The sequence below is a fragment of the Oncorhynchus keta genome, chromosome 13 (assembly GCF_023373465.1).
Source record: "Oncorhynchus keta strain PuntledgeMale-10-30-2019 chromosome 13, Oket_V2, whole genome shotgun sequence".
NCBI classification, from domain to species: Eukaryota; Metazoa; Chordata; class Actinopteri; order Salmoniformes; family Salmonidae; genus Oncorhynchus; species Oncorhynchus keta.
In genome coordinates this window covers 50751702-50776870 of record NC_068433.1, presented here as the reverse complement: position 1 = coordinate 50776870, position 25169 = coordinate 50751702, and the positions used below count along the sequence as shown (strand labels likewise).

At 44.1% G+C, this 25169-nt stretch overlaps 1 long non-coding RNA gene across 2 annotated transcripts in view; it reads left to right on the top strand.

Annotated features, from left to right (window-relative positions):
- The window catches only part of LOC118392526 (uncharacterized), a 38149-nt gene that overhangs the window by 5351 nt on the left and 7629 nt on the right, over positions 1-25169 (top strand). For both annotated transcript variants that reach the window (XR_008062984.1, XR_004827388.2), the window contains exons 2-3: positions 4347-4437; positions 14401-14479. This is a non-coding gene — a long non-coding RNA (uncharacterized LOC118392526). The remainder of the gene's footprint in view (positions 1-4346; positions 4438-14400; positions 14480-25169) is intronic.

Genomic DNA, 25169 nt, shown 5'->3' with positions numbered 1-25169 from the left:
GGATGTTCTCATAGGATGTTCTCATAAGGTGTTCTCATACTGCAGGTTGTTTTCATTGGGTGTTCTCACAGGGTGTTCTCATAGGATGTTCTCATAGGATGTTCTCATAGGATGTTCTCATAAGGTGTTCTCATACTGCAGGTTGTTTTCATTGGGTGTTCTCACAGGGTGTTCTCATAGGATGTTCTCATAGAGTGTTCTCATAGGATAGGTGTTCTCATAGGATGTTCTCATAAGGATGTTCTCATACTGCAGGTTGTTTTCATTGGGTGTTCTCACAGGGTGTTCTCATAGGATGTTCTCACAGGATGTTCTCATAGGGTGTTCTCATAGGATGTTCTCATAGGGTGTTCTCATAGGATGTTCTCATAGGATGTTCTCATAAGGTGTTCTCATACTGCAGGTTGTTTTCATTGGGTGTTCTCACAGGGTGTTCTCATAGGATGTTCTCATAGAGTGTTCTCATAGGGTGTTCTCATAGGGTGTTCTCATAGGATGTTCTCATAGGGTGTTCTCATATGGTGTTCTCAATGAATGTTCTCAATTAATGTTCTCATAGGGTGTTCTCACACGGTGTTCTCACAGGGTGTTCTCATAGGATGTTCTCATAAGATGTTCTCATAGGGTGTTCTCATAGGGTGTTCTCTAAAAGGGTGATAGGGTTAAATTCTCAAATTCATGTTCTCTTATTTCTGTTCAGTCAGTGTGAAGCAATTCTCAACTAAACAAAACCACATTGACCTCTTATTTCTGATGGTAGAACAATGGGAAATATGTGTTTCTATGTACATAGTCCATAACAATAATTTGCCAATGTGTATGTTATGAGTTATCACACAAGATATAAAGAGAGCATGAGAATGTACTGAGTATAAAATAAAATGGAGTCATGCAGAGGCTACAGTTAGTGAGGTTTACAGGCTTATAAATGTCTGATAGTGGGTTATATTGATTATACCCCTTGGCCTGGATAATGTCAATCTAATGCACTGTAATACCTGATTGTATTGATATTACTAATTTGCCTGATTTCCAGATTGTATTTGACAATAAACCTTAATTTAATAGGATTATAATAGATGTATTATTTCAATCTTCATGTTTTGTTTTGTAGATGTTGTCATCATAGTTTGGGTTGGTTAGAATTACAGATTAAGTCAGATACCTATTCTAACTCTGGGTTTAAATTTGTGTAAAATTGACTGCAATAGAGCGCAATAGTAATGGCGTCTTTTTGTAGGCACTAACTCTAACTGTAGGCATGACTTGTTGGTCAAAGCCTGGGGAAATTAATGGAGTTTTTCTATGGGTTTTGGATAAACACTGAAAATAAGGTCTGTGGTAAACACGGGCTTAAGAGATCTTATACGTTTTGTTCTATGAGATAATCTTCATCAGCTAAAGTCACAGATTTTTTTCAGCATTTTTGCAAAAAAAAAATCACAAAGGCTTCATAATTCATAAAGGTCATGTTAACTGACTGATATTATCTCATAGAACAAAACGTAGAAGATCTCCTAAGCCTGTGTTTAACACAGACCTTTTTTAAAACGTTTATTGCAAAAACCTTATTCTTTACTCATTATTTTCCCCCATAGGATTGGCTGAACGAACCTGAGGTTACTTACTCTCTATTGAGAGTTAAAATAACCAATCACTGCAAATAAAAATGTACATTTACTCATTCAAACCAATTAATGTTCAAATAAGCCAACTTCTTCCCATTTTTATTTAATTTAATTGCTAGATATTACGAAGTTGAAAGGGCATAAAGAAGTAAGTGAAATATAATATAATATATTTAGATGTGGATCTGAATAATATCACTGATAGTAACTGAACCGAAATGATTTACGAGCAACTCGTTTTCCTGCTTTTTCTTTACTGTGTTTAAATACAGCAATGACCCCACGCAACTACGGTAATTTGTTACCGTAAAAACTTGTTGATGAGTTCTTTGTGACAATAAGATGGAAGAGTAAATTAACAAGGCACTTGTCACCGCTGTACTGTTTCTATTACTATGTTTGGCATAGTGGGGTGTCTACATAGAGGTTGTTCACTTGTGTTTGATGTTTCATCACAGACTCAATGTACTTCATGCGTAGCTGTGCATGCCCGCGGGTGGGAATGAACGTATATGTTCGTATGTGTTTCGTATGTGCTTTGTATGTGTTTTATATGTGTGTGGGGGTGCTGCAGAGAGAGGGAGAGTGTTTGGAGATCAATGTGAGCAGCTGTTCTCTCCTCACTTCAAACGCCGCCTGTGTTGTTGGTGCGGCTGGGCTTCCGACAGCCTTCGCAGGGGGATCAAAGGGTAACGAGACAGGCAGCGCACACACGCCCGACAGCCCCATGAATATTGATACGACTCGGGAGAGAGATGGAAGCAGTGTCTTCAATCGCTCATCAACCTCCACCGATGAACAGGAGGGGGGGTCGTGGGTAGGTGGGTAGGGGGTGGTGGTGGGGGCTGAGGTATGGGACAACATCTGCGAATAGCTCCATTTGGCCGACAGACTGACACACCCTTAACCTGGGCAGTCGAGTTAATCGAGGTGAGGGATATATTCATTTCTCCTTCCTGTTTACCCTTTAAAATGGAGTCTTCTTATCTGTCCTATGTGACGTCCATTCTAACACAGAAAATGACAGTTTGATTACCCAGACTCCTCCAGGGCAGGTACTTTAACCTGAGCTATGTTGCATATTAGCCTTATTAAATGGCAGACAGACAGACACTGGAGGGTGGACAAGCGTGGAGGTGGGGAGACTGGTGTGAGCATCATGCTAAGCCCCACTGGAGGCAGGTCGTTTGTGGGGGCGACTGTGGTGGATGGGGGTGCCTCAATCTTGGTACTACGGTCGTAAATCAAGCTACCTCTCCGGGGCTGTTATCGTCAGTCTCAGGCCCCAGGATGGCTTGTTCTGTGGACTGCGACCGAGGGCGAGGCGGATGCGGCGGTTGTCACAGTGGTTATCGATCGTGTGGGATGAGTGTTGCCATGGGATTCCTGTCCTGGCTCAGTCACTGACATATCTCCTATCTAGAGCCGAGTCGACACAGTCTAATGCAAAGACACGAATGCATTACAGACACGGGTCCGAGTGCTCACTCAGTTTAATTACAACATCAATCAAACATCAACCAAACACTTTTTTGACTTAATTAACTGAACTTAACTTGATAGCCCAAGTTGCCCAAAATATTTTTCAGCAGAATTGACAGTGATGTTAGACCACCAGGATCTGGAATATTTTGTAGTTATTTGCGAGTCGAGGAGTTCAGAGGCAACCTCCCAGATGGTCGAGGTGACTTGGATTGCCTGCGTTAGTGTCAAGTGAAACATCAACTCGATCAAGCGGATATGAACTCAAACAAAGTCCCCCTCCCCCTTCAACAGCCATTTAACCCATCACCCTGTTAGGCATCATCAGAACCTCCTCGCTCTTTGTTCTCCAGCAGACAAGTTCAGGAGCATCACCTCATGTTGGGTATCTCTGACTGACAGAATAGTTTCTGAGACTCTACCTTTAGCGCTGACAAGAGCTTTGCCACTCGGGGAGGCAGACCCTGAGAGCGCTAGAAAGCAATTTCCCTCTAATCAGGTTCACTACAAAGCCCTCACATCCAACCACCCTGGTATACCGCCATTGTTGCCGCTGTTCTGTTCCTCTAGGCTCGTATTGTTTTTTTAATGAGCGTTGCGTGGTGCAGACTGTCGATTGAAGTTATCAGAGGTTTTTTTCTCCCACTGCCTTTATGTTCACAGTTCTTTGAAGATGGGGATTAATGCCGGTGATTGACTTCATATAAAAACCGTGTTTCGCACGATAGCGAGACCCCAGCAAGTCTTATCAAAATGACACACTGTTGAAGTCAATCGCTACATTGATGCACTTCATAGCTGAAGATATTCCTGTTGTTGTTCGTCTCTGGGCTGTGGTGTTGACAGAGCACCACCTGACACTCTTGGAAACAAAAGTGCTATCTAGAACCTAAAAGAGTTATTCAGGTGTCCCTATAGGAGAACCCTTTAAATAACTTTTTTGGTTCTAGACAGAACCTTTTTGGTTCCGGGACAGGTATAACCCTTTTGGGTTCCATGTAGAATCCTTTCCAAAGAGGGTTCTACATGGAACCCAAAAGGATTCTCTTATGGGGACTGCCGAAGAACCCTTTAGAAACCATTTTTTTCTAAGAGTACCACTGAGCCAGTGTCAAGTTGGTTTTTAGGTTTGATGTTGAAGACCTCTATTGGTCATGTCATAAAAAAATGAGAAAGTGAAGAGAGAGAGCGTGAAGTTAATCCGTCATTAATGTATTCTTTATGATTGTCCTTCAGGTGGAGGAGACGAGGAGCTGCTCTGTGCCATGAAGACGAAGGTGAAAGTGTTCTCCTGCCCCAGGCTGAGTGGAGTGCACTGCATACAAAGGTGTGCCATTCTCCCTCCTGTCAAATATCCTCATCTCGTTGATGACTAGCTTCAGCCAGGATCGTAGGGTGTCATTGTGATGACTCCAGCCGATGTGTTACACAACTACTACTGTTGGGCCTTTAACACTCCATTAAGGTGTGTGACTGACATGTTCCCATGTTCCCATGGTGATCTGTGATCACCTGTTGGTCTGGGTTAGAGTGCATTACTGGGATGCCTTCTTTCAGTGGGTGGGATGTCACCACTTGTTCCATGCTGTATTGTTTTGAGCTTCCTTCCCCCCTGTTGCTCATTGGCCAGACTGCACTGCTAGTGTAAAATGTCACCCGTAGTGTGTTACTGAGGCGGCCGTTGGCTAAGTCACACTGTGATAATTACCAAACCATTGCAGCAGTAAACATCACAAGACAGTGCTCTGATTCACTGGCAGACGGATGGAAGAGCTTCACTTAGTGCTCCCTATGGTGCTCCCTCTCCTCATCTGCATGGGTTTCAGACCTTTTCTCTCTCTCTCTCGCTCTCTCTCTCTTCCCTCGTCTTCAGTAGTGCTAGTTGCTCTCTACGATCGACAGGCTCGCCGCCCCATTCTCGGTTTGTGTCGCAAATGTTAATTAAACCCTCTAATTAGCTTTCTTCGCTAAAAGGGTGAATTAAATTAGACCCGGAATGGCAAATGATTCCTGGCATTAGCATAATTGTGTTTTTGAAGTGTAAAGATCTAGGCATTAGGATGCCGGCAGCAGGCATTGTGCAGTGATTTGTTGTGTTTGTGCTGAGGCCGCAGGGGATTGTGGGATGGCTAAGTGACATGGGTACGGTGCACTCTGACCCTGCAGTGGTCTTTAATGAGACCTGTTCCAAGACCTGTGTGTGTGTGTGCGTGCTCTACAGTAAGTGACTAAAGCCCCAAAAACATATACCGCACTGCAGGTTTACAAAAAATGTTTGTCAAGGTGTATTGTTAGGACTGATGTTGTTTTGCCTCAATATCCAATGACATTGTTGGTGGACAGCTTGCAGGGTATGTTGTCTGAATGCAGTCAACACCCCTTATATAGCATAAACATTCTAAGTGAACTTGCACTGCGGTTTGCATCCACCTGGTAATTGATTGTTGTGTGCTTGAAAGAGGACGTGAAGTAGCAAGAAGCCAACAGTGGGGGGAAAAATAGAGAAATTGGTTTGTGAATAACGATCCGTGTGTGTGTGTGTGTGTGTGTGTGTGTGTGTGTGTGTGTGTGTGTGTGTGTGTGTGTGTGTGTGTGTGTGTGTGTGTGTGTGTGTGTGTGTGTGTGTGTGTGTGTGTGTGTGTGTGTGTGAGTGTCACAGGAGGTTGACTAATTGGGAAGGATGGGCTCGTGGTAATGGCTGGAGCGGAAGTGGTGGAATGGCAACAAATACATTAAACACATTGGTTTCCATGTGTTTGATGCCATTCCATTCACTCCATTGCAGCCATTATTATGAGCCATCCTCCTTTCAGCAGCCTCCTGTGGTGTGCATGTGAATGTGTGTGTGTGTGTGTGTGTGTGTGTGTGTGTGTGTGTGTGTGTGTGTGTGTGTGTGTGTGTGTGTGTGTGTGTGTGTGTGTGTGTGTGTGTGTGTGTGTGTGTGTGTGTGTGTGTGTGTGTGTGTGTGTGTGTGTGTGTGTGTAAGCAACACAAGACTGGCTTCTCTGCTCTTTTTGGAATCCTGACATTCATTTGGTCAGTGTTCCCCACTGTTAGATTGATGGCAGGAGTGCTCTAACAACAGAGAAACCAAGGGCAACGCCACAGAGCTGCAACTCCACTCTGAGAAAAGCAAACAGCACAGGACAGAGACTGAGAAAAGCAAACAGCACAGGACAGAGACTGAGAAAAGCAAACAGCACAGGACAGAGACTGAGAAAAGCAAACAACAGCAGAGACTGAGAAAAGCAAACAGCACAGGACAGAGACTGAGAAAAGCAAACAGCACAGGACAGAGACTGAGAAAAGCAAACAGCACAGGACAGAGACTGAGAAAAGCAAAAACAGACAGAGACTGAGAAAAGCAAACAGCACAGGACAGAGACTGAGAAAAGCAAACAGCACAGGACAGAGACTGAGAAAAGCAAACAGCACAGGACAGAGACTGAGAAAAGCAAACAGCACAGGACAGAGACTGAGAAAAGCAAACAGCACAGGACAGAGACTGAGAAAAGGTCAGAGAGGTCCAATAAAGACGACAGATGGAGAAAGTCGGCTGAGACGATAGAGAAGATTGGAGTGCAAAGACAAAAAATGAATCAAAGAACTAAACGTGCTGAAACGCAACGTACATCGAAATGCAGAAACATATGAACAAAAAGGAACACGTTCATGTCCAGATCCATTTGCACCACTGACAGTATGAGCATCGTAACAGCTGACCTGTATGACAACAAGACTCCTCTAACACATGAGCCCCCACACACATAATATACAGTGTCTTCAGAAAGTATTCAACACCTTGACTTTTCCACGTTTTGTTGTGGTGAGAGACTATAAAAAAAAAGGTTTTCAGTACTTCAGTGGAACGTGAAAGGAAATCACACTGCAAACTATCACCCTCGTGCACTTAAGGAGATCACGAATATCATGGACACATTGGAACTAATGGTTATACTGTACGGAGGTTAAACGACCCTGACCTAGTCAGATATACAGTACTTTCAGAAAGTATTCACACCCCTTCACTTTTTCCACATTTTGTTGTGTTACAGCCTGAATTTAAATTGAGATGTTTCATCACTGGTCTACACGCAATACCTTGTAATTTCAAAGTGTAATTACGTTTTTCAAAATGTTTACAAATTCGTAAAAAATTCTGAAGTTCCTTCAGTCAATGAGTATTAAACCCCTTTGTTATGGTAAGCCTAAATAAGTTCAGGAGTAACAATTGGCTTAACAAGTCACATAATAAGTTGCATGGACTCATTCTGTGTGCAATAATAGTGTTTAACATGATTTTTTAATGACTACCTCATCTCTGTACCCCACACACACAATTACCTATAAGTTACCTCATTCGAGCAGTGAATTTCAAGAACAGATTCAACCACAAAGACCAGGGAGGTCTTCCAATGCCTCGCAGAGAAGGGCACCTATTGGTAGATGGGTAACAACAACAAAAAGCAGACGTTGAATATCCTTTTAAGCGTGGTGAAGTTATTAATTAGACTTTGGATGGTGTATCAATGCACCCAGTCACTAAAAAGATACAGGTGTCCTTCCTAATTCAGTTGCCAGAGAGGAAGGAAACCCCTTAGGGATTTCACCACGAGGCCAATGGTGACTTTAAAATAGAAACAATGGCTGTGAAAGGAGAAAACTGAGGATGGATCAACAACATTATAGTTACTCCACAATACTAACCTAATTGACAGACTGAAAAGAAGGAAGCCTGTACAGAATAAAACATATTCCAAAACATGCATCATGTTTGCAATAAGGCACTAAAGTAAAACTGTAAAAAATGTGGCAAAGAAATGAACTTTCTGTCCTGAATACAACGTGTTAGGTTTGGGGTAAATCCAACACAACACATCACTGAGTACCACTCATCATATATGTTTTTTGGTGGCTGCGTCATGTTATGGGTATGCTTGTCATCGGAAAGGACTAGGACGTATTTTTATGATAAAAATAAATAAAATAGAGCTAAGCATAGGCAAAATTCTAGAGGAAAACCTGGTTCAGTCTGCTTTTCCCCAGACAGGACAGTAACCTAAAACACAAGGGCAAATATACACTGGTTGCTTACCAAGACAACATTGAATGTTGCTGAGTGGCCTAGTTACAGTTTTGACTAAAATTGGTATTCAAATCTAAGCCCTTAGACTTAGAGACTTATTCAGAAAGACTCACAGCTGTAATCGCTGCCAAAGGCGATTCTTACATGTACAGTATTGACTCAGGGGGTTGAATACTCATCTAATCAAGATACAGCATATTAGTTTTATTTTTCATTCCACTTTGACATTAGTGACAAAAAGATGACAACTAAATCTATTATAATCCCACATTGTAACACAACAAAATGTGGAAAAAGTAAAGAGGTTTCTGACATTTTCTCACTACACACACACACACACACACACACACACACACACACACACACACACACACACACACACACACACACACACACACACACACACACACACACACACACACACACACACACACACACACACACACACACACGCAAGCATACATCTCCCCGAGGCCTGATTGAGTGTGAGTGTCTGCACTGCTGGTCAAGGTCAGCTGATAATGGGAGTGATTGAGAACGGGGAGCAACAGTCTCAGGTAATGAGATTTACGACCCTGAGCCCCCCTCCACCTCCCCGTGTCCAACCTCCACCTCCCCCTGTCCACCCTCCTCTCCCACTAACATGATTTATGGCTCTAATAGAAGTCTACGCTCCCCAGATAGAGGCTTCACTGCACACATTACCACTGAGGAAAACTCATCCTTCCACAATGTGTGGGTGACCAGAGAAACAACTCTACCAGAGGAAGAACTAGGTAAGAGCTGGCGAGGTGCTATAGCCAAAGCCACACTGCGTAGCCTCTCTACCCTATGTTAACTACCAGTATACCACACAGGAAGAGCTTGCCACCAGGATACTACACAAGTAGAACACAGACATTGACATTTGCAATATCCCAAGTGTTTGGTGACCACATAATGTCAGCACATCTCGAGTTTGCTTTTAGAGTGTATACTGTAGCATACATAGCCGTAACTTACCAACGGCATACTGCTGTTACTGCCAGGCTATACCAGATCGCATCAGACATCAAAAGGTCGTGTCCAGATTTATCTAAACATTGATGCACATTCTAGGATGTTACTTTTTTTCATTTCATACACATAAAATAGTACATTCTTTGTCTATTCTGCTTTTATTATCAGAGGATTCTAGAAACCAAATGACAGCGAAACAGTCAGATAGCATCCCACTAGTTTTAATGCTAATATTTGCTGTGGCTCAAAACACCAACTGTACGTGTTCAAAATGAAGGTGAGTGGGATTTGGCTTCGTGTTCTGTTGTTTGCACTGAGCCGGTCTCCAGACTCGTTGTTTTAAAGTAGGAAATGAGACCCTGTTATAAGCTCCTCTAAGCCGAGGTTGGCAGTTATTGACGTGCCTTGTCCTTGGGTGGAGGTTTATTTTGTTGATTTTTCCCTCTGCCAATCAGAAAAGTCGCAAGTAGCAGTCACTTTGAACAGCCTGTTAATCTATAATCTCATATCACTACACCCTGGCAGGGAGTGGGTGGAGGGGACACTGCATCGAAAGCAAACAATAGCTGATGGTCTAGCGTAGCCTATGACTGTTGATGTTATGTGAGATGTGGTGACTGTTGGTGTTATGTGAGATGTAGTGACTGTTGATGTTATATGAGATGTGGTGACTGTTGGTGTTATGTGAGATGTGGTGACTGTTGATGTTATGTGAGATGTGGTGACTGTTGATGTTATGTGAGATGTGGTGACTGTTGATGTTATGTGAGATGTGGTGACTGTTGGTGTTATGTGAGATGTAGTGACTGTTGATGTGGTGACTGTTGATGTTATGTGAGATGTAGTGACTGTTGATGTTATGTGAGATGTGGTGACTATGTGAGATTGGTGTTATGTGAGATGTGGTGACTGTTGATGTTATGTGAGATGTGGTGACTGTTGATGTTGTGAGATGGTGACTGTTGGTGTTATGTGAGATGTAGTGACTGTTGGTGTTATGTGAGATGTGGTGACTGTTGATGTTATGTGAGATGTGGTGACTGTTGATGTTATGTGAGATGAGATGGTGACTGTTGATGTTATGTGAGATGTGGTGACTGTTGATGTTATGTGAGATGTAGTGACTGTTGATGCTATGTGAGATGTAGTGACTGTTGATGTTATGTGAGATGTGGTGACTGTGACTGATGCTGAGATGTAGTGAGATGTGAGATATGGTGACTGTGACTGTTGGTGTTATGTGATGATATGTGAGATGTGACTGTGGATGTTATGTGAGATGTAGTGAGATGTGAGAGTGACTGTTGATGTTATGTGAGATGTAGTGACTGTTGATGTTATGTGAGATGTGGTGACTGTTGATGTTATGTGAGATGTGGTGACTGTTGATGTTATGTGAGATGTGGTGACTGTTGATGTTATGTGAGATGTGGAGGACTCTCACTTGGTCATCTTCTGGTATGTCAGAAGCATGTTGGTCTGTTGGTAATTTTACTGCTGACCAGACCTGGGTTTAAATACTATTTAGGGTATTTCAATTACTTTCAAAGACCTCTGGAAGTAAGTATTCAGATATTTTTATTCTGAAAAGTAGTTGAATAATGGTATGTATTTGTAAATACTCAAATACACTAACTCAACTACACTCCCATGCATTTAAACCAAGTATTTTAAAAATAGTATTTGAAATAAGTATTTGAAAATACTTTAAAATACTTCAATAGAGGTTGTGGATTTGGGTCACATTATTTGTAAATAATCAAACACACAGAAAATAAGTATTTAAATAACAAAACAAGTAGTTGAACCAATGTCTACTGCTGACTTTTTAAGACAATAAACCAAAATCAAACTGTAACTATGCATTTACATGGTCGTTCTATAGACAGTTACAGTTTAGTTATACATTGTTACACATTAATACCTGTTTGCATCATGCATCCTATTTCAAGGATTTACAAATTAACTCACAATTGTAATTACACTCAACATGGTCTGAGGGACATTTATTGTAAAGTGGGACCAGCTTAGACAGAGACAGGCCGAAATTGGCCCATACACATTTTCCTTTGAAATAGGACCTCCATGATTTAAAAAAATGTAATAAACACTTTCTTCTAATTTCCAGAGTCACGGGCCTATAGCGGGGGAAGGCTAGAGGCAGACAAAAAATAGAATAATTGAGAAAAAAAAAGTGGAGGACTAACCTCCGGACTCGATGGGACCTTTTAAAGGCAGTACATGTATGTCACTCCTTTCTGTCTCTAAGGGCTTCATTAGGAGAGCCCCAATGTCTCCTCTCTGTGAGTCCTTGTAAGGTCTCTACCTGGCTTTGGGAGCCCCCCTGCTCTGGACTGTTTAAACCAGCTTTAGAGCCCCCAATTTCTGCTAGTTTTATTGTCTCTAGTGAGGGAAATTAATTAATGGGAGGTATTGCGTTTGCTAAAAAATCTCCCTCTGTTTGGACTAACTTCCAGATAGGTATTTGTCACAATCATTTGAATTATTAAACTATGTGAAAAGGAACTACTGACTTGGAAAGTAGGTCCACCGATTAGGACCAGATTGTCTGTACAAAATCCACTCCATCACCAAAATGAATCGTAGAGAACAGATTTTGTGGCAGTGTTTGAAAGAATGAATAAATGGGGTTACATGTCTTAAGTGATGAAGAGCATGATCCCATTTATGATACCAGACTGGAGACGTGCCAATATCTCCTCCATGGTCTCCCCAGGGAGTTACAATGGTGTTAAGTTGAAAGGGCAGTTTTAATTCTCTGTACAATATATGCGGCTTGCTGTGGCTGCTTTGATGCTCATACTCGACTGGTTAGAGAGAAACTCCTATCATCTCACATTGACTGCAGGGTACTTGATGCTGCCATGTGTCAGAACGGCTGAGGATGCGCTGTGGCTGATTTGCCACCTGTCAGCATCAAACGTCGAGAGGAAAGTCAGTAACCTTCGCACAACTCCCTGCTGAGGTACAGAGTATGTTCTTCTTATGCTGGAGAAATGCGCGTTAGGATATTTCAGTCATCTAAAGAATGTTCACTGCGCTGGTATCGGTTCAAACGTACTATTATTGAGTCTGTGCATGGTACATGTATTGCTCTGCTTCGAATATTACACCCACATTTGCTGAGGTGTTACGATCATAATCACCACCAGCCTTAAAGCTTTTCATTGAACTTAACAATAAACGTGGACAGTCCCTGAACCAGTAACTATTTCCCTGGGAGTGACTTTGCCTTTTGTAACAGAGCCATCATGTTAGCTTCACACAGATCCCAGTACAGCTTGAGTTTGGACCTGAACGAGGCCCAACAGACGGGAGAGAAACGACTAGTTGGATGACTCAGTCGGAGGCAGCAGCTTGTTAGAGTGGAAATGGATTAGCCGTGGCACAATGGGAGTCTTAGGCGTGTCTTAGGCGGCTGCGCTACAGCCTGCCTGTGTCACCCGGGCTGCTAGACTCATTTGTGCCCAGCGGTGCATGCACCAGCCAACTCACACACTGTTTTTCTAATTGCCACAGTTTCACTGTCGGCATCAGACAAAGCTCAGATTTACCCTACGGCGTCTCGATCTCATTCTGTCTGTGATGTGAACAAAATGTTTCTTCTTGAAAATGGCACCTTTGCCAAACATTGCTCCTTATTCAATCAGAACGGAAATGATTATGGGGATATCATAAAAATAACTTGACATGAGAGAAGTGTTTTATGTTGTATACTAGAATGATAATGTCTCTTTCACCTAAACCCTTACATACACTGCCATGTCTCTTTCACCTAAACCCTTACATACACTGCCATGTCTCTTTCACCTAAACCCTTACATACACTGCCATGTCTCTTTCACCTAAACCCTTACATACACTGCCATGTCTCTTTCACCTAAACCCTTACATACACTGCCATGTCTCTTTCACCTAAACCCTTACATACACTGCCATGTCTCTTTCACCTAAACCCTTACATACACTGCCATGTCTCTTTCTAAACCCTACAAACATGTCTCTTTCACTAAACCCTTACATACACTGCCATGTCTCTAAACCCTTACATACACTGCCATGTCTCTTTCACCCTAAACCCTTACATACACATGTCTCTTTCACCTAAACCCTTACATACACTGCCATGTCTCTAAACCCTTACATTGCCATGTCTCTTTCACCTAAACCCTTACATACACTGCCATGTCTCTTTCACCTAAACCCTTACATACACCATGTCTCTTTCTCTTACACTGCATGTCTCCTAAACCCTTACATACACTGCCATGTCTCTTTCACCTAAACCCTTACATACACTGCCATGTCTCTTTCACTGAAACCAATTTGCACCTGCTCTACCACTGGAACTGAACTGCACATTGTTTATTATACATTACTTGCAAACTAATGCATATTGCACATTTCTATATAATACTTACATTGTACTTAGTTACAGTTTATACACAATCTAGCAGTTACTTATACACAAGCTGATCCTGGATTTGCAGCCAGTGAGAACTTCTCCTAATCATCATCAGTCTCTATTTAAGCAATAAGGCCCGAGGGGGTGTGGTATATGGCCAATATACCACGGCTATGGGTTGTTCTTAGGAACGACGCAACGCAGTGCCTGGACACAACCCTTAGCCGTGGTATGTTGGGCATATACCACAAACCCCTGAGGTGCTTTATTTGTATTATAAACTGGTTACCAACATAATTAGAGCAGTAAAAATACATGTTTTGTCATACCCGTGGTATACTGTTTGATATACCACGGTTGTCAGCCAATCAGCATTCAGGACTCGAACCACCCAGTTCATAATCTTATATATGTCATGACAGTCAACTGTTTGTCATTAATCATCATCAGCAATGAACATAACAACAGACGAGAAACCAAACATGCTGTCATCATCAATCAGGCACAGGTTTCTATGTGACAGTCTTAACATATTGCCATAGTCAGGTAGGGACAGGCAGACAAATGGCCATGCAAACATGCTGTCAGCAGCAACCAGAGAATGAGATCCAAATCTGCTCGCATCCTCCCTTTGAGATAGATGGTAGGATAATAGCACTTGCTAGATAACGTGTTCTGAATTTACATGGAAGGGATTGTAGAGTATACCATTTTTATGATAAAGATAAGAGATGTCTTACTGTCTTTGATAATGGGTCTCTTCTGTTTTTGTTATGCAGGTAAACTGATGTTCATATTCTACAGACTGACACCGACTGGAGTGGAACATGCCACGAGGACCATTCAGCTCTACCATAGGTGTGTCATCATGTGTGTGTCTGTGTGCATCAATACTGAAACCATTAGTCTGTATTTATCTACCTACTGCATCATCTTTACTCATTTTAACTGTGAAGAATGTTTGATTAGGCTGTGTTTAGACAGGCAACCAATTTGACAAATCAGATCAGCTCTGAAAAATATCTTATGTGAAAAGATCTGATGTTATTGGTCAAAAGACCAATTAGTGTAAAAAATATCAGAATTTGTCTGCCTGTGTAAACACAGCCTAAGTATCCACCTTTTCCTGGTGGATCTGTGCTTACTTTAAAAAAAAACTATTTTTCAGTAGGGATGTGTGCATACATTGTAAAGTTTTAAAATATTCAACTTTGAATTATGTTCTTGTTGCTGCATGAAATTAGATATTCTAATCAAGTAAAGTTGTTAATGGTCTAATCTCTGAAAGTCATTGGATAATATGGGGCTTAAAACATTTAAAATATTCAATTTATAATGGTAAATACTCAAGAGAATGCTTCATAAATATACAAAATCCTATTTCCTCTCTATTACATGCCTCCCAAAAGACCTTGCAATGTCAACCCTTTGTGAGTCTGTGTGATGAATTTGTTTGCTGGCTGCTCGAAGGCAACCAGGTTTGTATTGTAAGGCGGATGTAATCTCTAGATCACCTTGCTTGGATCAAGGACTACAACTAAGGGAAATGTGCAAAAGAGAGGTGTTCAGAGCTGGTGTGTGTGTGTGTGTGTATGTGCATGTGCATGTGCGTGTGCGTGTGCGTGTGCGTGCGTGCGTGTGTGTGTGTGTGTGTGTGTGTGGGCGTGTGCGTGCGTGCGTGCGCGTGCGTGTGTGTGCATGTGCGTGTGCGTGCGTGTGTGCGTGTTTGCGTGTGTGTGTGTGTGTGTGTGGCTGAGCAGGGGGGAGCTAGCGGGAGCTGGCGGGAGTGGGAGTGTGTGGACAGCCCAGGTAAATTGTGATTGACAGGCCCTGAAGCCCTCAACAGCGAATAGATGAATAATATAATATCCTGTGGTGCCAGCCCCCATCCAGAGCTTGGAATGAGACACATACAGTGGGGCAAAACGTATTTAGTCAGCCATCAATTGTGCAAGTTCTCCCACTTAAAAAGACGAGAGAGGCCTGTAATTTTCATCATAGGTACACTTCAACTATGACACACAGAATGAGATTTTTTTTTAAAAATCACATTGTAGGATTTTTAATGAATTTATTTGCAAATTATGGTGGAAAATACGTATTTGTTCACCTACAAACAAACAACATTTCTGGCTCTCACAGACCTGTAACTTCTTCTTTAAGAGGCTCCTCTGTCCTCCACTCGTTACCTGTATTAATGGCACCTGTTATACACTTGTTATCAGTATAAAAGACACCTGTCCACAACCTCAAACAGTCACACTCCAAACTCCACTATGGCTAAGACCAAAGAGCTGTCAAAGGACACCAGAAACAAAATTGTAGACCTGCACCAGGCTGGGAAGACTGAATCTGCAATAGGTAAGCAGCTTGGTTTGAAGAAATCAATTGTGGGAGCAATTATTAGGAAATGGAAGACATACAAGACCACTGATAATCTCCATCGATCTGGGGCTCCACGCAAGATCTCACCCCATGGGGTCAAAATGATCACAAGAATGGTGAGCAAAAATCCCAGAACCACACGGGGGGACGTAGTGAATGACCTGCAGAGGGCTGGGACCAAATTAACAAAGCCTACCATCAGTAACACACTACGCCGCCAGGGACTCAAATCCTGCAGTGCCAGACGTGTCCCCCTGCTTAAGCCAGTACATGTCCAGGCCTGTCTGAAGTTTGCTAGAGAGCATTTGGATGATCCAGAAGAAGATTGGGAGAATGTCATATGGTCAGAGGAAACCAAAATATAACTTTTTGGTAAAAACTCAACTCGTCGTGTTTGAAGGACAAAGAATGCTGAGTTGCATCCAAAGAACACCATACCTACTGTGAAGCATGAGGGTGGAAACATCATGCTTTGGGGCTGTTTTTCTGCAAAGGGACCAGGACGACTGATCCGTGTAAAGGAAAGAATGAACGGGGCCATGTATCGTGAGATTTTGAGTGAAAACCTCCTCCTGAAACGTGGCTGGGTCTTTCAGCCTGACAATGATCCCAAACACACCACCCGGGCAACGAAGGAGTGGTTTCGTAAAAAGCATTTCAAGGTCCTGGAGTGGCCTAGCCAGTCTCCAGATCTCAACCCCATAGAAAATCTTTGGAGGGAGTTGAAAGTCCTTGTTGCCCAGCAGCAGCCTCAAAACATCACTGCTCTAGAGGAGATCTGCATGGACGGATTGGGCCAAAATACCAGCAACAGTGTGTGAAAACCTTGTGAAGACTTACAGAAAACGTTTGACTTCTGTCATTGCCAACACAGGGTATATAACAAAGTATTGAGATAAACTTTTGTTATTGACCAAATACTTATTTTCCACCATCATTTGCAAATAAATTCATTAAAAATCATACAATGTGATTTTCTGGATTTGTTTTCTCATTTTGTTTGTCAAAGTGTACCTATGATGAAAATGGGAGAACTTGCACAATTGGTGGCTGACTAAATACTTTTTCTGCCCCACTGTAGCCTTCTGAACTCTGACAGATTCTGAGAATGATTCTCTCTCTCTCTCTGTCTGTGTGTGTGTGTGTGTGTGTGTGTGTGTGTGTGTGTGTGTGTGTGTGTGTGTGTGTGTGTGTGTGTGTGTGTGTGTGTGTGTGTGTGTGTGTGTGTGTGTGTGTGTCTTTTCTCATTTTGCGACCAATCTTTATCTTTGAGACACCCAACCACATACCTTGTCTCAACCTACCCAGGTTTGGGGCTATTAAAGACAAGTGTCTTAAGCTGACTGAAACCACCATCACCCTTCCAGGAAGAGGAGAGAGACTTATTATGATAGATTCTAAAAGATGTTGGCAAGCTCTACTTGGACCTTTGTGATTCCGACCACCTGAGCAAAAACCAGAGCTCTCTAGGAACATGGTGATGAGACGTGAGTGGGAGTCACTCCTGTCTGCAAGGCACCAATCAGGGGACGGGGTTTCTTGGCCCTGACAGTGTAGTGTCAGTCTGGGAGGTGGTCTTTAAGGTGCTCCGTGGAGGCCCTGAGACAGAGAGACATGCCCAGAGATCTGGTACCAGATGGCTAGTAGAGCTAAGGCTTAGGGAAGAAGGAGCCACATACATACAGAGATACAGTTATATAGCCACACTGCCAAACCCATTGGCCAAATGCATTACTTACCGGTTCCCTATGGCCTGCTCACTCAATTATTCAGTCACGTACACACACACACACACACACACACACACACACACACACACACACACACACACACACACACACACACACACACACACACACACACACACACACACACACACACACACACACACACACACACACACACACACACACACACACACACACACCATGTGTCCCTGTCTGCCAGACCTGTGAGGTTTCCCATTAGTTGGGGTGCAGTGTGCTGGAGAGGCGCGCTGGGGCGAGAGACATCAATTTGCTTCCTCTAATGCGCTCGCTGCCCCCACAAGACATATTGATTATTTTCCCCCCGCAAAGTGACAAACAGCATTTTCTGGGGCATAATGGAGATGGATGGTGGGTTTATGAGCAGCCCTGGGGAGAAGGTGTTGGGGGGGCACCCCTCCTTCATACTCTCCAGACCCCCCACCGAAAAACGGCTGAAAACAAACATAGCTAACAAGGAGAGGAAGAGATGGAGGCGATGGGGTTGCTGCGGCAGAGGGAGGGGTGTAAACGGGGATGGAGGGAGGCAGATGTCGAGGAGCGATGTTCCTTCATTAGATACCTCCTCCCTGGAGAACCCCCTCGATCACCCTCCCCATCTTAATGGCCGCCTCACTGAGAGTTGCAGCTGCTTCAATATTAACTCTGCATCAACACCAGCCTCGGATAGGTTTACCTTACATCTAGCTCGTCTGCAGTGGAATTTACTTACCAAACAGCTGAAGAGTGATTGAATTTCTTTTACATTTATGTGTTGTAGGCTTTATTTAACATGTTTTTAGACTTTCAGTTGATTCATAGTACAATTTTCTTTCGACGTGATATTTGACTATTTGTAAGTCTTTTGATATTTATTTAGTCCCCGTCCTGTCAGGAGATAGTGGTGTTTGCTACACCAGTCTAGTTATGCCTAGCAGTCATTACCCCAGGAAAAGGAAAAAGGAAGGGTGCATTTGAAATGTATTTACACAGAGCTCCTGCCAGGGAATGGAATGAGGATTGCAAGAAATGTTAGAGCTTTGAGACACCATGAGATCGGACATCAGGTAGCCTAGCGGTTACGAGGGTTGATTCAGGAACCGCAAGGTTGCTGGTTTGAATGTCGTAGCAGCCTAGGTGAAAAATATTCCGATGTGCCCTTGAGCAAGGCACTTAACTCTAATTTCTCCTATAAGTTGCTTTGGATAAAAGTGTCTGCTAAAAATGACAAAAACATGTTTTTAAAAACTCACCAACCGTGCTCTCCATCATAGATAAGACCTTCAGTTGGGGTTTTGCTTCCCACTGGTAAGGTGAAAGGATGCCATCTTTGATCATAATTCTGATCAATACTCTGCTTACAGGTCATCATCACCTGAGCCAACCTTGCTTTTTGACAGCTCTTTGAAATATCTGAATTCCCTTTCTTTCCCACTACCCTATTTTGTTTTAAGAAGTGTCTTTTTAACATTTTTTGAAATGGTTCGTTTGACAGAGCTGACTGGTTCTCCACACTAGACATTTTCTTTATTTAATTCTAATATCGCAAAACTTTGCGATATTGACCTTTGACTCGCTGTCTTTTCTTCTCTACCTCCTTTCCCTCTTCACATCTTAACAAAATCCCCATAATTGATTTGTTCCCTTTTAATTCCACAGAAAAAAAACAACGTTTGGTTATTAGAAATGCCTTAACTGTCACACAAAGAAATCTGACATGCATTTGTCATGGTTTAAAATAGAGCGCATGAGACTGGGTAGCAATAACCTTGTGCAGGGATTTTTTTTTTGTCATTCACAAACACAAACATCTCAGATACCTGAAAATACATCAAACAGAACAGCCCCAAACTGAAAGGAGTCTGACACACGGAGGAGAGTGAGCTTAACATATACATACTGTCACCACACAGAGCAGAGCCAAGCTGTCAGTGATCACAACAGACGCTATATGGGAGGGTTATTACTGGCCCAGCCCAATAAGCGGAATGATCTGCAGTGCTGATAAAACCTTCGGGTGGGATGGAGGGAGGAGGCGTCTGCTGGCTATTATCCTGCATCGATTTACTCCTGTCAAGGTTGGCTGGACACGTAATGAAGTGTGGGATCTTGGGATGGCGTGCGTGCTCGTCTGCACCATATAGCTTTTTGGTGATATTGGGATTCTACGAGAGTTGGCGTCCGGGTGTGTGTGAGTGATTGTGGACGGGAGAGGAGGTGTTTTCTGCAAGCACACTTTATTGCACAAATAAAGTGTTTTCTCTTTCATCCTGTTTGATTGATTGAATGCTTGCTTGTTTTTTTTATTGATTAAAGATTGTTGCTACCTTTAACAACAATTCAGTTGGTCAGCCCAGAATTCACTGAACGACTGCAAAGGGTATGTGATTGTCCCTGTGTAGAATTTCCACGACAGGTATAAGGTAGAACTCACCTTCAACATCCTTTTCGTTTTCTCTCTAGGCACCTCTCTCCCTCTGACTTTCTCTCTCTCCCTCCCTGCCTCTCCCTCCCTGCCTCTCCCTCCCTGCCTCTCCCTCCCTGCCTCTCTCTCTCCCTCCCTGCCTCTCCCTCCCTGCATCTCTCTCTCCCTCCCTGCCTCTCCCTCCCTGCATCTCTCTCTCCCTCCCTGCCTCTCCCTCCCTGCATCTCTCTCTCCCTCCCTGCCTCTCCCTCCCTGCATCTCTCTCTCCCTCCCTGCCTCTCCCTCCCTGCATCTCTCTCTCCCTCCCTGCCTCTCCCTGCCTCTCCCTCCCTGCCTCTCCCTCCCCTGCCTCTCCCTCCCTGCCTCTCCCTCCCTGCCTCTCCCTCCCTGCCTCTCCCTCCCCTCTCTCTCCCTCCCTGCCTCTCCCTCCCTGCCTCTCCCTCCCTGCATCTATCTATCTCTATCGCTCTAATCCATGGCTCTACAGATTCTCTTTGTACTGCTGTCTGACAAGTCGGCTCATTCTCCAGCTCTAAGGACTGCCCCGGTGCTTGGGATAATGGGACAATACGCTGGGTGCCGTGGCGCGATAAGCCCGGAGGATGCTGGGAAACACACAGAGTGTCACCCAAAGCGATAAAGCTCTATTGTCTTCTGTGTCTGCAGAGTCGGGATTATGGTTTTATGGACGGCTTTAGCGTTTCGCAGAGGCTTTTGGAGAACGGCATGCAGCACAGACACCATGGCCGTTCAGGCAGACAGCGTGAGCATGAGACAGACGTCTACAGCACGTTTTCACATCTGTCTCATCCAATCGTCCGCTCTGTTTCTCGAAAGACTTGCACCCCCCAATCGTGTCATGTGTCCGTATGTATGAAATCACCTCAACCAATAGCCTTGCCTGATGACTTTTTGCTCAGGTAGCTCTCATCCAATAGCTTTTGTGAGAAATACACAATGGCGTCTATGCCGTTATCCAGTTATCCATCTCTGTCTCGCGGTCTTCGTTGCTATGGCGCAACAATCAGGCTATGATATTGATCTAGCCAGGGGACAATTTATCAAACTATTTTCTTTCAGTAATACCACCCAAACCTTCTGTTTGCTGCAACACTATAGGAACTGTTCAATTTGCAAATAAGTGCTATTGTGTGGCTCCAATACCCAAGTGACTTTTTCTTCTGTTCTCTGGCTTGCAGAAAGGTGTGTTTCAGCACCAGAGGCAGCTAAAGTTCTATTGAGTATGCACCCCGAAGGAGCTTGATAATGTACTTTCTTTTCCTCTATTGCAAGAGCAGGCATTTCACCAGCCTGTCTTGGGGGGTTTGGTGGAGATTCGTGGGCACCTTTTCTCAATATCGCCTACCACCCATCCCTTTGACACAGCCTTAACAATTGAGCAGGGGAGCAGTAGGCTGACCTTGACCGCTCAGATGATGGAGTGGGGGAACGCCTCATGTGAGCAGATCCCCTAAAAATAGCATAGGCGGCAATTAAGCGCCAATCTAATCATCCGCCTGCGTAAACGAGCCGACGATTCCGCCCTCATATTCCCCAGGCTTTCCAGACCGTTTCCTCATCATCTTTGGCTATCTGTTTAATTACGCCCCCGTCAGCCCCAGATGAGGGAGCGATAGCCTTATCACCACGGCTCATTTCCAAATCCATGAAATTAATCAAGCTAACCTCCCATCAGCAGACTGCTATGGCTTGGTGGCTCGGTGACATAGTGGCATAGTGGAGTCAGTGTGAGAACTTAGCTAACTGGAACTTTAGTTCTTTTCCCAGGGAACAGAGGAAGTTCCTAGACCTGGAGCAATGATGTTCCCCAAGGTGCTCCTTACATACAGTTCTAACGCACAGCTGTGTAGATGCATAGTTCACAAAATATTATCATGTTGCTTTGATTAACCTGACTAATTGTAAGGTATTAGTGAGTACCTTTACAAAGTGTCATCAGTGGCAGTGGAGCTGTTCCAACTTCCCACCCTCCAGAGGAAAAGACTGTGCTCGGCCAACCAAAGCCAGGCTGAGTTTCTCTCCGAGGTGCGCTCCATTCTGACAGCCAGGGTCTCAGACATCGATTTTGGACGTGAAGGTTGGGCGGATCCGTCACCACGTCGGGGGCTGGCAGCAGAACCAGACAGGCGGATGGAGAGCTCCCTCTAGGTTTGGGCCGTCATTTATCTCTAAATGACAGCAGATGGTGGGCTTGGCGCCGGTGCCATCCTCTTAATCTCCCAAGGTGCATTTCTCTGATGGATGTGGATGAGGGGAGGGCTGGGAAGTGGCTGTGCACATCTGTGCTTCTCGATAACGGGGGGCTAAGTGTGTCTGTGTGCTAGCCGTAACTTCTCGCATATTAATCATACCACCTTCCTCTGAGTTTATTCACTTCTTAGCTACATCTCTCACCGCTTGTCCCTCTCAAGTGGTGAGAGAAGCCCTCCATTCGATCCTGTGGAGGAATTCTTACCAACAATATTTTACACTGTTACAGCCAAATGGACACTAAATTCTGTTCTGAAGGTAAAGTATTCCTTAGTTTAGTTTTAATAATATAACACAGGTTATCCTTAACTTGGTCCTCAGGAGCCCAAGGGGTGCACATTTTGTTTTTTTGCCACTACACAGCTGATTCAAATGATCAACTAATCATCAAAATTTGATCAAGCTGTGTAATATTATGGCAAAAAACAAAAATGTGCACCTCTTGAAGTCCCAAGGACCAAGTTTGGGATACCCTGTGTTATACCATTAAAACTGAACCCCTTGGGGGCCTCCCGGATTGTGCAGTAGTCTAAGGCACAGTGGCGCAGTGGTCTAGAGATTCTGGGTTCGAGGCCAGGCTCTGTCGCATCTGGCTGCGACCGGAAGGCCCATGGGGCAGCGCACAATTGGCCCAGCGTCGTCCGGGTTAGGGAGCGTTTGGCCGGCAGGGATATCCTTGCCACATTGCACACTAGCGACTCCTGTGGCGGGCCGGGCACGGTGCGGCTGGCTTCTGGGTTGGATGTGCATTGTGTCAAGAAGAAGTGTGGCTTGGTTGGGTTGTGTTTCGGAGGATGCATGGCTCTTGACCTTCGCCTCTCCCGAGTCCATAAGGGAGTTGCAGCGATGAGACAAGACTGTAACTACTACCAATTGGATACGACGAAATTGAGGAGAAAAAAGGGGTGAAAAATACAACAAAAAAAACGGAACCCCTTGAAGTCCCAAGGACCGAGTTTGGGATACCCTGTGTTACACCATTAAAACTGAATGCCTTGGGATCCCGAGGACCGAGTTTGGGATACCCTGTGTTACACCATTAAAACTGAACCCCTTGGGATCCCGAGGACCGAGTTTGGGATACCCTGTGTTACACCATTAAAACTGAATGCCTTGGGATCCCGAGGACCGAGTTTGGGATACCCTGTGTTACACCATTAAAACTGAACCCCTTGGGATCCTGAGGACCGAGTTTGGGATACCCTGTGTTACACCATTAAAACTGAATGCCTTGGGATCCCGAGGACCGAGTTTGGGATACCCTGTGTTACACCATTAAAACTGAACCCCTTGGGATCCCGAGGACCGAGTTTGGGATACCCTGTGTTACACCATTAAAACTGAACCCCTTGGGATCCCGAGGCCAGAGTTTGGGATACCCTGTGTTACACCATTAAAACTGAACCCCTTGGGATCCCAAGGACCGAGTTTGGGATACCCTGTGTTACACCATTAAAACTGAATGCCTTGGGATCCCGAGGACCGAGTTTGGGATACCCTGTGTTACACCATTAAAACTGAACCCCTTGGGATCCTGAGGACCGAGTTTGGGATACCCTGTGTTACACCATTAAAACTGAACCACTTGGGATCCCGAGGACCGAGTTTGGGATACCCTGTGTTACACCATTAAAACTGAATGCCTTGGGATCCCGAGGACCGAGTTTGGGATACCCTGTGTTACACCATTAAAACTGAACCCCTTGGGATCCCGAGGACCGAGTTTGGGATACCCTGTGTTACACCATTAAAACTGAACCCCTTGGGATCCCGAGGACCGAGTTTGGGAAACCCTGGTATAACATGTATCAAAGATGATTGTGTTTGTAACACATGAGTTGTAATATATTCTGAGAGCTGTAAGGCCTCAACATCCTGTATTCCTTTAAACGGCTCTCTCTTTGTCACTCACACAAACACGCAAAACACGTAGTAGACAGCAGGTGTATTTGGACAGTAGAGGCCCTCGGTCATTGGCTGACCTCCTTGTTAGGGTCATCTCATGGTGTTAATAACCCTGGCCTCTTGCCAGAACCATGAGAGTGGAGATAACGGCATCATTAGCCCACCCATCCACGTCCTAACGCTCACATCTCCATGGAAACCCTGGGCTCTGGCTGCTCCGCGAGGCGCCCTTGGGATGCTCCCTGCGTCGTCATGGGGTGGCAGCTCAGGAGTGAAAGCTGATTTAGCGACTGCATCAGAGATCTGGCAGATTAGTGGAAGGGAAATAGGGGCCAGCAAACAGTCAGCAGGGTGATTGGCTCAGCAATAACAGAACACCCCTTTGCCGACAGGGACCGGCACTATGCGGATGCAATGACAAAAAACACAGTTAGCGAACTCCGTCAGGGCTTTACGAGGCGTGACTTGCTTTCGCATAGACTTGATTGTAGATGTGCCATTCAGTAGTGTGATTATGTAATGATGGCAAACTGTTACAGAGGACTTGAAGCAGTAAAGGACCCGACACATTGGTTCCTAGGGGACATTAAGCATGGCGTAATGTCCATCTTAATAATACCGTACGTAAACTTACATGCACCTTAATGTTAAGCATGGCGTAATGTCCATCTTAATAATACCGTACGTAAACTTACATGCACCTTAATGTTAAGCATGGATAATGTCCATCTTAATAATACCGTACGTAAACTTACATGCACCTTAATGTTAAGCATGGCATAATGTCCATCTTAATAATACCGTACGTAAACTTACA